General features: G+C 42.5%; 1 long non-coding RNA gene across 3 annotated transcripts in view; it reads right to left on the bottom strand.

Moving 5' to 3' along the window:
• The window catches only part of LOC144316325 (uncharacterized), a 53353-nt gene that overhangs the window by 26745 nt on the left and 12836 nt on the right, over positions 1 to 13772 (bottom strand). For 2 of the 3 annotated variants that reach the window (XR_013382214.1, XR_013382215.1), the window contains exons 2-3: positions 2083 to 2163; positions 868 to 1114 (exon numbers count right to left, since the gene is read on the bottom strand). This is a non-coding gene — a long non-coding RNA (uncharacterized LOC144316325). Of the gene's footprint in view, positions 1 to 166; positions 677 to 867; positions 1115 to 2082; positions 2164 to 13772 lie in introns of those variants that run through there. The other variant, XR_013382216.1, reaches the window with a different exon arrangement.

Genomic DNA, 13772 nt, shown 5'->3' with positions numbered 1-13772 from the left:
TTGTAGGAAAAGAGATGTGGGTGGTCATTTTGGATTGAAACCCTCAAATTCCACCTTGAGGAGGAAATGAATAACATTGATACTTGTTGGAATTACAACAAATAACAATGGCCCCAGAGTTCCTGGGTTTATTTGATTTTGTATAGTGTTAAAAAGTTCCCATAAAGCCTGGTGTTAGTGGTATGGGTTATCTGGGGAGAGATGTTCTAGGAACCCATTTCATCTCGTTTTATAGGGTAATGTCTGCAAAAGCTTGGGGTAATCTGCTCCTGGATGAGGCTGCGGAGAAGTGGCCATGTCAGTGAACTTGGGCCCTAGGGCAGGGGTGAGTGTTTGGCCCACGGGGAGAAGGTATAAGAACTGAGCTTGCGAACTTGTCTCAGGGGACCCCCGTTCCCCCACACAGAATGAGAGAAGCCCCTGCAGGAGCTGACGAGCTCGGAGATGTAGGAGACAGGAACAAAGATGGTCAGTAAGGGCAATAAAACTCTAAGTGTTTGACCAGAGGAGGCAAGTAATTTGATTATCCAATTCAGTGTAGTGACACATAAGGTAATGAGACCAGGACAAGAAATTCAGAGGTAAAACAGATCCTCCACGGTCACAGGCAGGAGACTTGAGAGGAGGAATCCCAATGCAGAGGCAGATAAAATTTTAATGCCTTTGGCACCAGGATCTAGAGCAATAAAAGAAATCCAATGTGATTCTGGATTGCACAAATAGATTTGTGAAGAAGTCAAAAGGCAATTAACTCAGTTATAAAAGGGAATGATAGGTACTTGACCAAGGAAACTGGGGGAAATACATGCTAAATTCTCTCCATTCCCTGTCTCTTCCCATCCAGCCCTTTTGGCTTGTGTTCCCTACCTTTCACCTTGACTGTGGGTCTCTATGTTGTTCCCAGCCCTACATGTTGACAGCAAAGGTGTATAAGTAGCAGTTGCTCATCCAGCTGATAGTCTCACAAACCGGCAGGGCTGGGGTGACAATGGGATGTGGGGAAACTTGTATCATTTTAATCCTCCTCCAACCTTTGTGGTTCTGATATGCTTTGGTAGGATCGAGGTGTCCCACGCTGTCCAAGAATCCTCCTTCTAGGTCCCTTTCCAGTGATCTAAAATACAGATTTAAAAAACCAATTATTCATTTCTTTTTCTCAGACTGTCTTCATTGACTCCTAGGTCCCAAAGAATATTTTTGCAGAAAGAAATTAGTTACAGTCAAGTACAACTATGTTATTAGCTGTCCAAAGGGAAATTGCTACGATCTTTAAATTCAAACAGAAACAAATCACTTTATTGATTTAAGGATACTGCTTCTATTGGGGGCTGGGGGTTTAACTTCTCTCTGACACAAATGTTCAAGCTTCAAATTGTTACAATGAAGCTTTCTTCACACTTATTCTCAAAACAAATAATTACAAGTAAATATGCCAGAGACACATATATGCCTGTAAAGGTATATCATTCACAACATCGCTCAGAAATACCTTTGGATACCTTGAGGTCAATCAAGTTTTAAAAAAAGAAAATGATAGGGAAAAGGGAAGTAGTTTATCTGACTTCAGGGAAGCTATCTCCTCCATCCCTTGTTTACACCTGATAATACATCCACCAATTAAGCATTTAACTTATTTCTTTAAGGTCAGATTGCAAAGGGGTCAATTCAAATTGAGTCGTCAGGGACAATTTCACATGGGAAATCCACTTTATACCTACAGCAGGTGTGTGTCTTGGCTCAAAGAACAAGGTGTCTCAGGTGTGGTGGCCCCCATGTGCTCTCTGGGAGATCCGGGATCATTGGTTTAATATTAGCTCCGGGTACTTGGGCCTGGATGCAAGAGTCCCTAAAACTACCCTCTGTCCAGGAGGTGAGTTTATTTTGAAATGGTTGAATGTGTGAGGGACATGCTAAGATAATTCATTTAGTTGGAGTGACAGGGAGGAGGAATGGGAAGGGAATGAAGTTTAAATGTAAGCCAATATCTCTAGAGAATGTGAAAAATGTCCAGTTCCATGTTCAGAAGCCTTAGGGGATTTTGATGCCAGTGAGCTCATTTTGGACTCTACCCTCCCTGCGCACCGAAGCCCTCTGGGCACAGGTCCGGAATGCGGAAGGGAAGAAAGTGATCTTCGCCTACAAGTGCAGCCCCAGGATTTCCATCTGGAAAAAAATTAGGTCCATTTAGAAAAAAACCAACCAACCAACAAACAAAAACAGTCATTGCTCACTGACTCAATTTAGTTAATTACACATTGATTGAATACCTACTGTGTGCAAAGCTAACCAGCAAACCTTGTAGAAGATTCTAAGTGGTTCATTTTAAGGTGCTTAGGAAGACAGATGCATAAACAGCTCAAGTGCTTAGAAGGCTGGGATAGTGAATATAATAAAAGAATGGGATGAAAAATCATGTCCTCTGATGGTGATTTATTTATCCCTTTATTTATGCTTCATTCTGCAGTACACCTATCATGTCTCTAGCTGATCCTAAAAATTAAGGAGTAACTGTAAGGCAAGCAGCACTGCCGTCCTCTGTGTACACAGTAGGGCGATGCAGTAACACAACGGGCTTTCTTTGAGGGTTAGAAGAAATCGTTCTTATTGATTATGGTCATGTGGCATATTTACCCATTGTGCAAATTAGCCTTTAAGTCCTGCGGCAAGATTTCAGAGGTCACTCTGCCTTTAGAAACTAACTCCGAGCCATGAGGCTCTGTTCTATATTTTGAACCTTCAGGGCAGTTTTCACAGCCTTCCCTGGGAGTCTATTCTAGTCTGGAACGTTTTCATCTTAAGGAAATTCTTTATGTATGGTTGAAGTCACTCAGATAACTGGTTAATTTTGTCTCCACTTCCACATCCAAGAGCTTAGGCTACCCCCTTCTTCACCCTAGCAAATGGGGAATCCTTTCCCAGACATGCAGCCTTTTTGAAATTACAAATAAGTCGATAACTACAGGACTGACCCGATTACTGGTGCGTGAACCGGGTGAGCCCGAGTCATGCCCTCGTATGGAAACCCGGGGCTGGTGTCAAGGAGGCCAATGTGATGGCAGGATCTCAGGTACAGGGAAGTGAAAAATAATAGACGAGGCCCTGTGCTGGGCCGATCTGGAAGTCGGCGGGGTGGAACGGCCTGGGCGAGCCTCCTTGTCATGCCTCCAATGGCCCTTTTCAGAGTATGAGCAGACCTTACAAAGAGGCACTGACCTCGCCTTTCAGATGACTAGCAGCTCACCATGATAACCAACCCCACGGGGATTTCTTTACAGTGATGTATGGTAAAGGTCAGTCTGAATCAGGAAGGAGTCTGAAATGGAGGAGGAGTTGAAGAAGTGCACTTCCATTACTTACGAGGGCCTATGATAACTCAAGCACACAGACTGAGTCTTATTTAGTAGTAAGAGGATCCTCTCTAATGAAACAGCGAGGGGGCTGTGGAGAGAACATCACATCAGCTATTTCATGTCAATGGTGCTCATCAGGATATGCGAGGATCACGTGAAAATATTTTACTCTCTCCAATGCAGTAGATACTGCCCCCCGACCCCCGAAATATTTAAACTTGCCATTTGTCCTCGTTTGTGAGGTATGAATTTGCTTAGATAAAACTAAATTTCTGCCTGGCCAGTTAGAAGACTCACAAATTCTGATCTAGGGAGCTTGAATCAAGGCACTACCACTGTTTTCATGGTAAAATTCAGACTATATTCATAAAACTCTGAACTGAATTGATCCTACGGAATTGGTAGGCATGTGATTGGAACTGGGCTGACATTTGGAAGAAAGCACTTACCTACTCCATTTCTAGTGTAAAGTTAAATGCAGGGAGAACCCAGGGTTTTCAGGATCTTTCCCAGAATCCCTCTCATTCCCTTCCCTCCTTGTCAACATCAGAAATAGATTCACCCTCTGACTTTGGGATGGCTGGGATGGCTCCTTTTTCTTTTCTTTTCTTTTTTTTTTTTCAAGCACACAGGCTAGACACCTGAGAACGAGCTTTTATTATTCATTCCTTCCCCTGCTCACACATACATAACAACTCCTGTTTGTTCCTGAGATGTGTGTCTTATCAGATCCTTTCCCTCCACCTTCTTGGAGCCTTCCTTACCTCCTGCCTGGCCTATTCTAGCAGCTTACTGATATCTCCTTGCTCTGTTTCTGTTTCCTCTGATTTCATTCTATTCACTATCAACTAATTAACTTCCCCTACAGCATGACTTCGATCATATCTTTTCTGCTTATAAATGTTCCGTGGCTCAAGATTACCTACCAAATACACTGTAAACCTCTCTGCCTGGAGATCTCAGAGTCTAGTCCAACCATCCTTCTGTTCCCTTTAAGGGCCCTCAACTCCAGCCACGCTGGCCTGTTTGCCAAGGTACAAGCTTGCTCCCTTTTTCCATCCCAGCCCTTTTGCTAATGACCTGCCTCTGTTTATGGGTCCCACCCCCCACACCCCCCCCCAAGCTTTCCTTTTAAATCCAATCCATGTGCATTCATTCAGTTAGTCATGTACTCAACTGTGTTCTTTAGCAAACTTTTACCAAGTACCCACCAAATGTTGGGTACAGCCTCTGGAAAGCATTCCCTGATTTTCCCATCCAGAAGTAACCTGGTCCCTCTCACTGATATTTTGGTGCTTTATATTGCTCTGAGAAGATTTCTCATAGGCTGCAAGTCAGGCCCCGGCTTTGCCTCCTGGACTGTCTATACTTCTGTGCCTCCTGGACTGTCTATACTTCTGTTCCCCCGTCTGTGAACTAGTAAGTAGTTCCTCCCTCTTGTGGTCTTTGGATTGTGGGGATTAAACATGATGATGCAAACACAGTGCTTTGCAAAGCATCTGTGCCCTTGGGGTGAGCTGTTATTGTCCTTACTATTATTCCTTATTGTGTTATTATACCTCATTTCCTTCTCTTTGAGATAAGGGCTGTAATTTTGGAACCTCTGTATCCCCTCTAGAACTTTTCAGGTAGGGTTTGCTTTCATCATTTGATCTGGTTTATTTAGCTGCAAGACACAGAGTGCCCGTTCTGTTACTTCACAAGAAAAGGGTTGATTATACGTGTCTAGACTGGAACTGAGGACTCATCAGATTATTCTTTTTTTTTTTTTTTTTGTATTTTTTTTATTGGAGTTCGATTTGCCAACATATAGCATAACACCCAGGGCTCATCCCATCAAGTGCTCCCCTCAGTGCCCATCACCCAGTCTCCCCACCCCCTTGTCCACCTCCCCTTCCACTACCCCTTGTTCGTTTCCCAGAGTTAGGAGTCTCTCATGTTCTGTGACCCTCTCTGATATTTCCCACTCATTTTCTCTCCTTTCCCCTTTATTCTCTGTCACTATTTTTTATATTCCCCAAATGAATGAGAATATATAATGTTTGTCCTTCTCTGATTGACTTATTTCACTCAGCATAATACCCTCCAGTTCTATCCACATTGAAGCAAATGGTGGGTATTTGTCATTTCTAATAGCTGAGTAATATTCCATTGTATACATAGACCACATCTTCTTTATCCATTCATCTTTCGTTGGACACCGAGGCTCCTTCCACAGTTTGGCTATTATGGACATTGCTGCTGTAAACATCGGGGTGCAAGTGTCCTGCCGCTTCACTGCATCTGTATCTTTGGGGTAAATCCCCAGTGCAATTGCTGGGTCGTAGGGTAGTTCTATTTTTTAACTCTTTGAGGAGCCTCCACACAGTTTTCCAGAATGGCTGTTCACATCACCAGATTATTCTTGACGTAACTCGTCCTCTCTCCATGTGTCAGTTCCTCTCTCTACATCTATTCTCTTCTCTGCTCCCTACTGATGGCTTCTGCAGCTGACTTAGAGTCTGGACCTATTACAGAATTTAGGGGGTCCCTTGTTCCAAAGGAGGGGTCCCTTGTTCCAAAAGGCAAAAACAGGTGTTGTTAAATGTGAACTAAAATATAAAACTTCTGCTTTCTCCAGAGGACTTTTCTCTCCCTTCTCTGTCTCTTTCTGTCTCCACCTGCATGCTGTTTCATATTTGCTATTCAACACTGGCCTCCCTCAGGCAAGGAGACACTGCTGTGAAAGCACACACCCTACTGGTACCTAGGGCCCCAGGCCTGCCACTAAACACCCACAGCTGGGTTCCCCTTCCCTGCCATCCACCAGAGGGGAGCACGGTGCCCAAGGCTCACTGTGCCCAAGGGAGGGGTGGAGAAATTGAGCCAGGCATCACCCCTTCCCCCAAGCCCACACCCCTAACCCAAGGCAGATAGGCAATCCCCAAGGCCCAGTGGTGTTGCCATCTCTGTCTGTGGTGATGCACAAAGTACCTGGATCAGGGGAGGCTGAGAGATCTGCTCCACTGAATCACCTGCCAAATGAGCCATGGTGTGCCAGCCTGGGGCTGGGACGCTTGGCACTGCACTCCATTTCCAGATGCCGTGGAGCACAGGAGCCCAACCATAACCAGCCCATGCTCAGTTCCCTGCTGGGCAGTGTGGAGAGGAGGAAGGAAGGAGAGGTGGGACGGTGAGGGGGAGCAGGTCTGAGAACTCCAGGCAGGGAGGCAGCTGCAGGAAGCAGAATTGTATGAGATGAGACTGGAGTGCCTGGAACCTGCTCCACTATCCCATCCACTTCACAACAAAACCCAAACTTGAAAATAAAATTCAGCACTAAATCCCAGCACGGGGCCCTGTTTGACCACTAGTCACCTGCCCACGAAGCTAGTAGCCCTTTGTAGAATTTTAAAAGGCCAACATACATATGGGAGAGCATAGCTCTATATTATGACTCTTCTGGTTGCATCTTCTACTGCTAACTGGTTTATCTTTTCAGGTTCCAGAAATTAAATTATAAAAACAGAAATATGACTGGCCCAGCTCTTTTCTTTACTTTTTTTTTTTTTTTCTTAATAAACCACATAGGTCATTGGTTGCTATCCAGCAAATGGATTGGCTGCTTTTGGGTCAGGTGTCTATTTGGGGTCCAATCATTTGAAGCCTAGAGGGCAAAGTGGTGCCCCCTGAAACATGGCTTGACCACGTTGTGGGAAGGAAGCATTGATGACTGTTGTTAGTTTGGAGCTCAGCCAATATATTGAATTTTGAATGAATGAATGAATTTGATTTTTTTTAATTAAAAATGTCCATCGAGACCCTAGTCAGCAATATTTTCTTGACAAGGTTATGGTTACATTTTACACATGGAAGGACTAAATGTTTTGTTAAGGTCTATCCTTTTGTTTTATTTTCAGAAATTTAGGCTGGGTGCCATACATCTGTGCCATAAAACTTCTAAAATGAAGTTTTAGATCATGTAAAATCGTGGCTCTATAGAACATACTTTAGAAATTATCTTGTACAAGTTATATCTTTTTATAAATGCAGAATGCATTAATTAAGTTAGGACAAAATAGGGTGATTTTGGCATAATACCAAAGCCAGGAAGAGTAAAGAGACAACCTGAATAAAACTACCAAAACAAAACAAAACCCACTACACATATATTTCTCTGTCAAAATTAAAGAGAATTTTAAAAATCTAACAAAGGCAACTAAAACTTGTAGAGAAAAGAGTTAATATCCTTAATACACAAAGCACTCAAATAAATCAATAAGGAAAAAAATCAATAGGAATATTGACAACAGGCATGAGTAGACAATTAACAAAAAAGAGTATAAATTGCCAGTAAGATGTTCAGCTTCACTATTTAGAAAAGAAATTAAAATGACAACAGAATTTTTTTCCAAATTGGCAAAGATGCAAAAGAATGATAAAACACAGGGCTGGTCTATAAACCCAGGGAAATAGGAGCATTCATATGCTTAGGAGGAGATTTTGGAAAGCCTTTAAAGGTTGGTTTGATGATATTGATCAAAATATGATAGACCCAAGAGTTCTGACCCTAAATTTTTACTTCTAGGTTCAACTCAAAGAAGCACTTATGTATGTGGACAATGGCATATGTGTAGACTGTTCCATCACAATATCATTTGTAAGGGTGACAAATTTGAAAATAAAAGTTAAGTAAATATATAATATTTTTTAGTCCATTCGATGAAATACCATGTAGCCAATACAAAGAATAAGAGAAGATCTCTATGCACCTACCTAGAAAGATGTCCAAATTATATTGTTCAATGGGAAAAAAATTAAAGAAAAAAAATCTATATTATGAACCCATTTATATAAAAACTTCTATATAGTACTATAAATATTTGTTACCTAATATTGATTAAACATTATGTATAACATAAAATAATGTTATAGTACAATTTTACAGCATGTATTCTGCATACGTTTGTGGGTGTGTGGAAGGAATGCTATCCAGGACCCCCCTCTTGGCAGTGGCCTTGCAGGGCAGATGCATGTTATTCCTGCTCTTACAGAGCTCACAGTCCAGGATAGGGGATGAAACTGGCTGCAAAGACTAAAAAGCATAGCATAGAATGTTGCCAGGTACTTACTAGTTCTAAAGTATTTTCATAATCATAGAAACCTTGTCAAGTAGATATAGATCCCCATTTTTTGGATGGCCAAACTGAGACTTCCCTAGAAACACAAGGGGGTGCTAAGTACGTGACCAATCATTTCCCCATAGTCCTTGGATGACCAGCATTTCACAACCTCCACTCTCACCTGTCTCTTGCAGCAGAGGCCTATCACCACCTCTGACTTTGAAAAAAAAAAAAAGAAGTAATGCAAATATATTCTGATTATGTTTATAAAATATACAAATATGTTAGAATTCTACTCCTATTTCCTCTCTGCTGTAAATTCACAGAACTTTTTTTTTTTCATATTTTACTCAATATTTACAGTGACAAGATTGTTTAAGGAGCCCTAGATTCTCAGCCTCTCTCATACTGTCACTTGCTTCTCGTGGGCTCTGGGCAAGCCCAGTGATAAAAAGTGTCCCTAACAGACCTGCTTTGTTTGTCTCCCTCCAGATGAAACAAAGTATGGGTGAGCCCTTTGAACCCAATAAAATAATGAAGATGACTAGTTTCTCCTCCACAAGACTTGAATCTGGGCTCTTTTTTTTTTCTTCTTCTTCCATTTCTCTGATTGAAGCATCATCACACAGAATCAGGAAACAAGGTCATTTTCTCTCTAAGAACCAGCTCACGTGCCTCTCCCTGCACCATATGGGGATCTTTCTTTGGAGAGGTTGCTTGGCCAGGTGAACAGCTGTTGCTGGGTGCCCTTATGAATAAGTGGCAATAACTCTGATAGAGTGAGCTTAAGAAGACAGCTTAACTACTTTACTGTGAGAGTAGGCTTGCTTTGGGTTTTTCCTTAGCTTATGCCACCCCTGGATTTATTTCTCTTGCTTTTGTGTATTTGGTGATCATGTAAGTTGGCATGCACTTAGAAAAATGCTCTTTGGGAACTCTAGATATTGTCACTTGACAAAATGTATGTTGGCTGGCAAAATGTACAGAAAAACAGACTTTTATGAAAAATCAGAAGGGTAAACATCAATATATATCAAATGCCTTAAATTATGTCCGTACTTCGTCCCGTAATTCTGTTGTGAGGGGTTTATTTGTCGGATAATATTGGACGTCTATGAAAATAGTAATTTTTAAGGAGGTTTATTTCAGTATTATTTATAAAGGTAAAAATAAGAAATGATCTCGTCGTATAAGAGGGGATTGGTTAAATAAATGAAAGTGCATCTACACAATAAAATATACGCAAGTATTAGAAATGATGTGGCAAATGTGTATGTTCGTTCACACACATGCACATACACAAATATATCAAGAGATATTTTGTTGTCAAAATTGGGTTATAAAACAGTATGTGTAGTAAAATCTCATTTTGTTTTAAAATCTCTATCTTCACTTCTATATGAATTCTGGAAGATCATATACCAAAATGTGGACCTCATCCTTGGATGATGATATAGGATAAACATATACATATAAATACATAAACATATAGACATACATATATATACATTTTACCCAGTGATCAGGTATTATTAGTACAATTAAGAAAAAAACATGTAGGGACCCCTGGGTGGCTCAGTTGGTTAAGCATGACTCTTGATTTCAGCTCAGGTCATGATCTCAGGGTTGTGAGATGGAATCCTGTGTCAGGCTCTGAGCTGGGAATGGAGCCTGCTTAAGATTCTCTCTCTTCCTCTGCCTCTTCTCAACTCAAAAAAAAAAAAAAAGAAAAAGAAAAAACATGTATTTTTTCTTTAAACTGCAATTATGAGATTCTGTGTTTTTTTCATAAAGATCAATTATAAAAACACAGAAGAATCTCAACTTACTGCACCAAGAACTCCAGTGAGGAGAAATAATTAACAAAGACCTTAGATCTCCTAGGAATTAACTGTTCTGGAAGTGGATCTGCAGAATTTTCAGAACTTCATATCCCTTTTCAGCAGTTTGCCCTAAGCCTGAATCTCTGATCGGTCTTTGACAGTTTTTGCTCTCTTTCTAATCCTTAGACAATGGGATTTGCACATGCACTTCTTAACAGTTCATCCCACTGGTTCATCCCATCGTGCTGTGAGTGCTGACTTACCTTCTGCCCTAGAGGCTGTGAGCTCCTTGTGGGCAAGCACCCCACAGAGGCTGCAGCGTGGCGCTTCTGAGTTCTCTATAGGTGTTGGGGAATGAATGCTTTGATAGCAAGAGGTGTTAATGAAGTATGTTTGTTAGAATTTTAAGGACGGGAGAGAAATCACTGTGAATTCTGGAGGAGATGGTACTTGACATGACCTGGAAGGATTTATCCAGGCACAAGTGCAGAGAGGAAGGCTACTGATTCCAGGCAGGTAGGGGGTGTAGCTGGGGAGCCAACTGGCCTTGTGTGCTCTGCACTGAGGAGTTTCCCGGGACTTAGGCCTTTTAGTGTCAAAACCCTAACAGTCCTCTGCAAACTGGATTGACTAGGGACTGACTGGTTACTTGGTTGAACAGGATAATCAAAGGCAGGAAAATAGAAAAGCAGAATTGAGAAACATGTTGTCCAGTTTGGTTACAGTATGGCTTATGCATAGGGAAACTGTTGCCAGTATGGCCAGGAAGGTTCCATTGGGCCCCCTTAGATGCCAGAGTGAGACTCTTATACCTCATTTTGTGTAAGTAGTAAGACCAAAGGTACTTTAAATCCTAAGGCTTGACTCTCCTAGTACACATTAAATGAATCTCTTTCTCTCTCTTTCTTTCTCCCCAATATCTCTCCTCAAAAGCATCTGTTACAGTTTTGGCTCTTTTGTCTTGACACGATTTTTTCCCCTTATGAAGCACACCTTGAATTTTCAAATGCAGTCCTCAAATGTAAGTGATAACTGCCTTCCCTTGCTGGAGGGAAGACACTCTTACCGCTGGTGGGGAAGGACTCTGCTGAGCCCAGCATTGGGCATTTTCAAGCCCAGCCCCTCTGTGACTGGCCACGTGTAGGAGATGACTCACTGGCTGGGATTTAAGACATGGTGGGCAGCATCTAGGGAGCAAAGCAGAGGTGGAGGGCTGCTGGGGGGTGAGAGCTGGTGACCCTGGCCTCATCTGCACCATGCTGCTGAGCAGGGAGCCGCAAACCCCTCCTGGAACATCTGAGGAGAGGCACGGGCTGTTACAGCATCAGGGGCTACACAGAAGGCCATTGCCATCCGCATCCTGGTCTCTCTGTCTGTGCACTATAAAAACTGACAAAAGGGGCCTCACTGCTGAGTTTCAGACTGAATGTTTAATGCAATTAATGCATATTTCATAGCACAATAACTGCCAGAGCTTTGCTCTGCCATCCTCCCTGGCTGAGTTATTTACACAGCCATTTTGAGCCCAGTCACAGAGGAAGTTGACAAATGAGTATCTGTGCAACACGTCTGGTCTTTTCCCATGCAGATCAGGGCCGCGCAACTTCAAAAAGTCCCTGAGCAGCATCTCAAACTCACCCCCCTCCCCTCAGTTGGGTGAATAGATTTTCCCTTGGAAAAAAATCCCTTGCCTTACAGCTTTCCCTTTTCTCTCCTCCCAAGCCCCAAGAAAAGTACAGAAAAAGGGTTTTATGCTAAAATTGTCATGCCCCGAAATGAATCTTCGTGATTTCTCTCATTACAAAATCCCTTAAAAAAGAAGAGAGTGAGCTGTCCCCCTGGTCAGTGACTTCGTTTATTCATTGATCGGTTCTGACAGTCCTTTGCAAGGCAGCTCTGCCCCTAGGATGGTTTGACATAAATCAGGGGACTCCTCAGCTCACCTGCTCATCACGGGTGACGGATTTGGCAGGTTTTCAGGTTCCTGTGAAACAGATCTCTGGACCGGGAGAGCCAGACTGGGACTCCGACGGTAGCATTCAGCACGAGAGGGATGTCGACTGACTCACATCTCGTGCCGGTTTTCACTCACTAGGCACAAATCCAGCCCTTTGAGTCTGAGTTGTAACCTTCGATTAAACATCAAGAAGCTTCAGGTGTACTTCTCTTTGTGCAACTGTCGTGTTCCTGACAAGTTGTAGATAATCATTTCTTTGGGTAAACGTGATCCTGTGTTTCCAGTGACTCATTTACAGACATTCTGGGTTGCTCTTCCTTTAACATGTGAACTTTTTCTGCTTCCCTCGTCCCCCTCCCCAATCACTTGCCAAATACTTAGAGAAAAAGAAACAAGTTTAGAAAAGAGAAGCTGAGAAGCACGCTAAAACAAATCCTTTTACAGTGTCTGAATAGTCACCTTTAATATCTCCGTTTTGTCACTGTGGATTTTTTTTTTTTATGCCAGGTTTTCCTAAATAGAGGTCCATCTACCATAAACTACCCTGGCAAATCAAAACAGCTGGCTCGTTTTATTTTTTACTGAATGTACAAAGCTACATTCAGCAAGTTTGATTTTTATGATGAACAGATTCTTAAAACTACAGTCAGATGTAGTAAGCTCTCCTTTATCAACCATGTTTGGTTTTGAGGTCCTGCCATGGTAGAAAGCAGGGGGATAATGGAAAGACTCAGGTCTCAGAGTCAAAAACTAGGTTCAAATATGACACCCAGCCAGACACCCAGAGGGAAAGGTTATTTAGACATTTTGGCCAATGAGAGAATTGACTTAGACAACAGGTAAGGAGCACAGATGGTAGCCACGCACGGCCCTGTTGTGGCTATGGGTTTATAGTGGGAAGTCCTACTGGCCTGGTTTGATTGTCGGCTCCACCCTCTACCAGCTGGGGGACTTGGAGCTACTTGTCTTTATCAAGCCTTACTTTTCTAACTGTAAAATGGGTATAAAATAAAACTTAATGCCCTTACCAGGGTTAGATTATGCCCAGATGCTGCTTTAGCATGGTCCTGATCATCACACTATTCACTGGCTACTAGCATAAACAGGGTAGACTGTGGTTTGGTGTGTTTTGATCTTCCCGGCCTCTCGGTGACATAGGACATTATCATCCCTATTTTGTAAAGAGAACATTGAAACCCAGTGAGATCCTAGGTCTTGCCAATCATAATGAAGGACCCAGGAATAAAGTCCAGTGAGTTCCAAGAACTCATGGCAGCCCTTGACTTTGCTCCTTGGATACTGGGCGATATGGCATAAAATAAAAGTCCTCACATCCTTCCCCATAACCCAGTTACTTTGCCTGAACTGACCGGCGGGGACTGGAGAGGGAAGCAGCCAGCCTCCCCTTCCCTAGATGTCAGGCCTCTGAGGACCAGGCTACTCCTCTCTCTTCTTTAATTCAGCAGGGATGCTGAGATGGTAACAGCTTCCAGTTATTGAGGGCTTGCTTTTCGCATGGGATCTTGCTGAACGTTTTACC

The sequence above is a fragment of the Canis aureus genome, chromosome 6, assembly GCF_053574225.1.
Source record: "Canis aureus isolate CA01 chromosome 6, VMU_Caureus_v.1.0, whole genome shotgun sequence".
NCBI lineage: Eukaryota > Metazoa > Chordata > Mammalia > Carnivora > Canidae > Canis > Canis aureus.
Note: the sequence above shows the minus strand (reverse complement) of the source record. Positions and strands in the feature narration are given on the sequence as shown.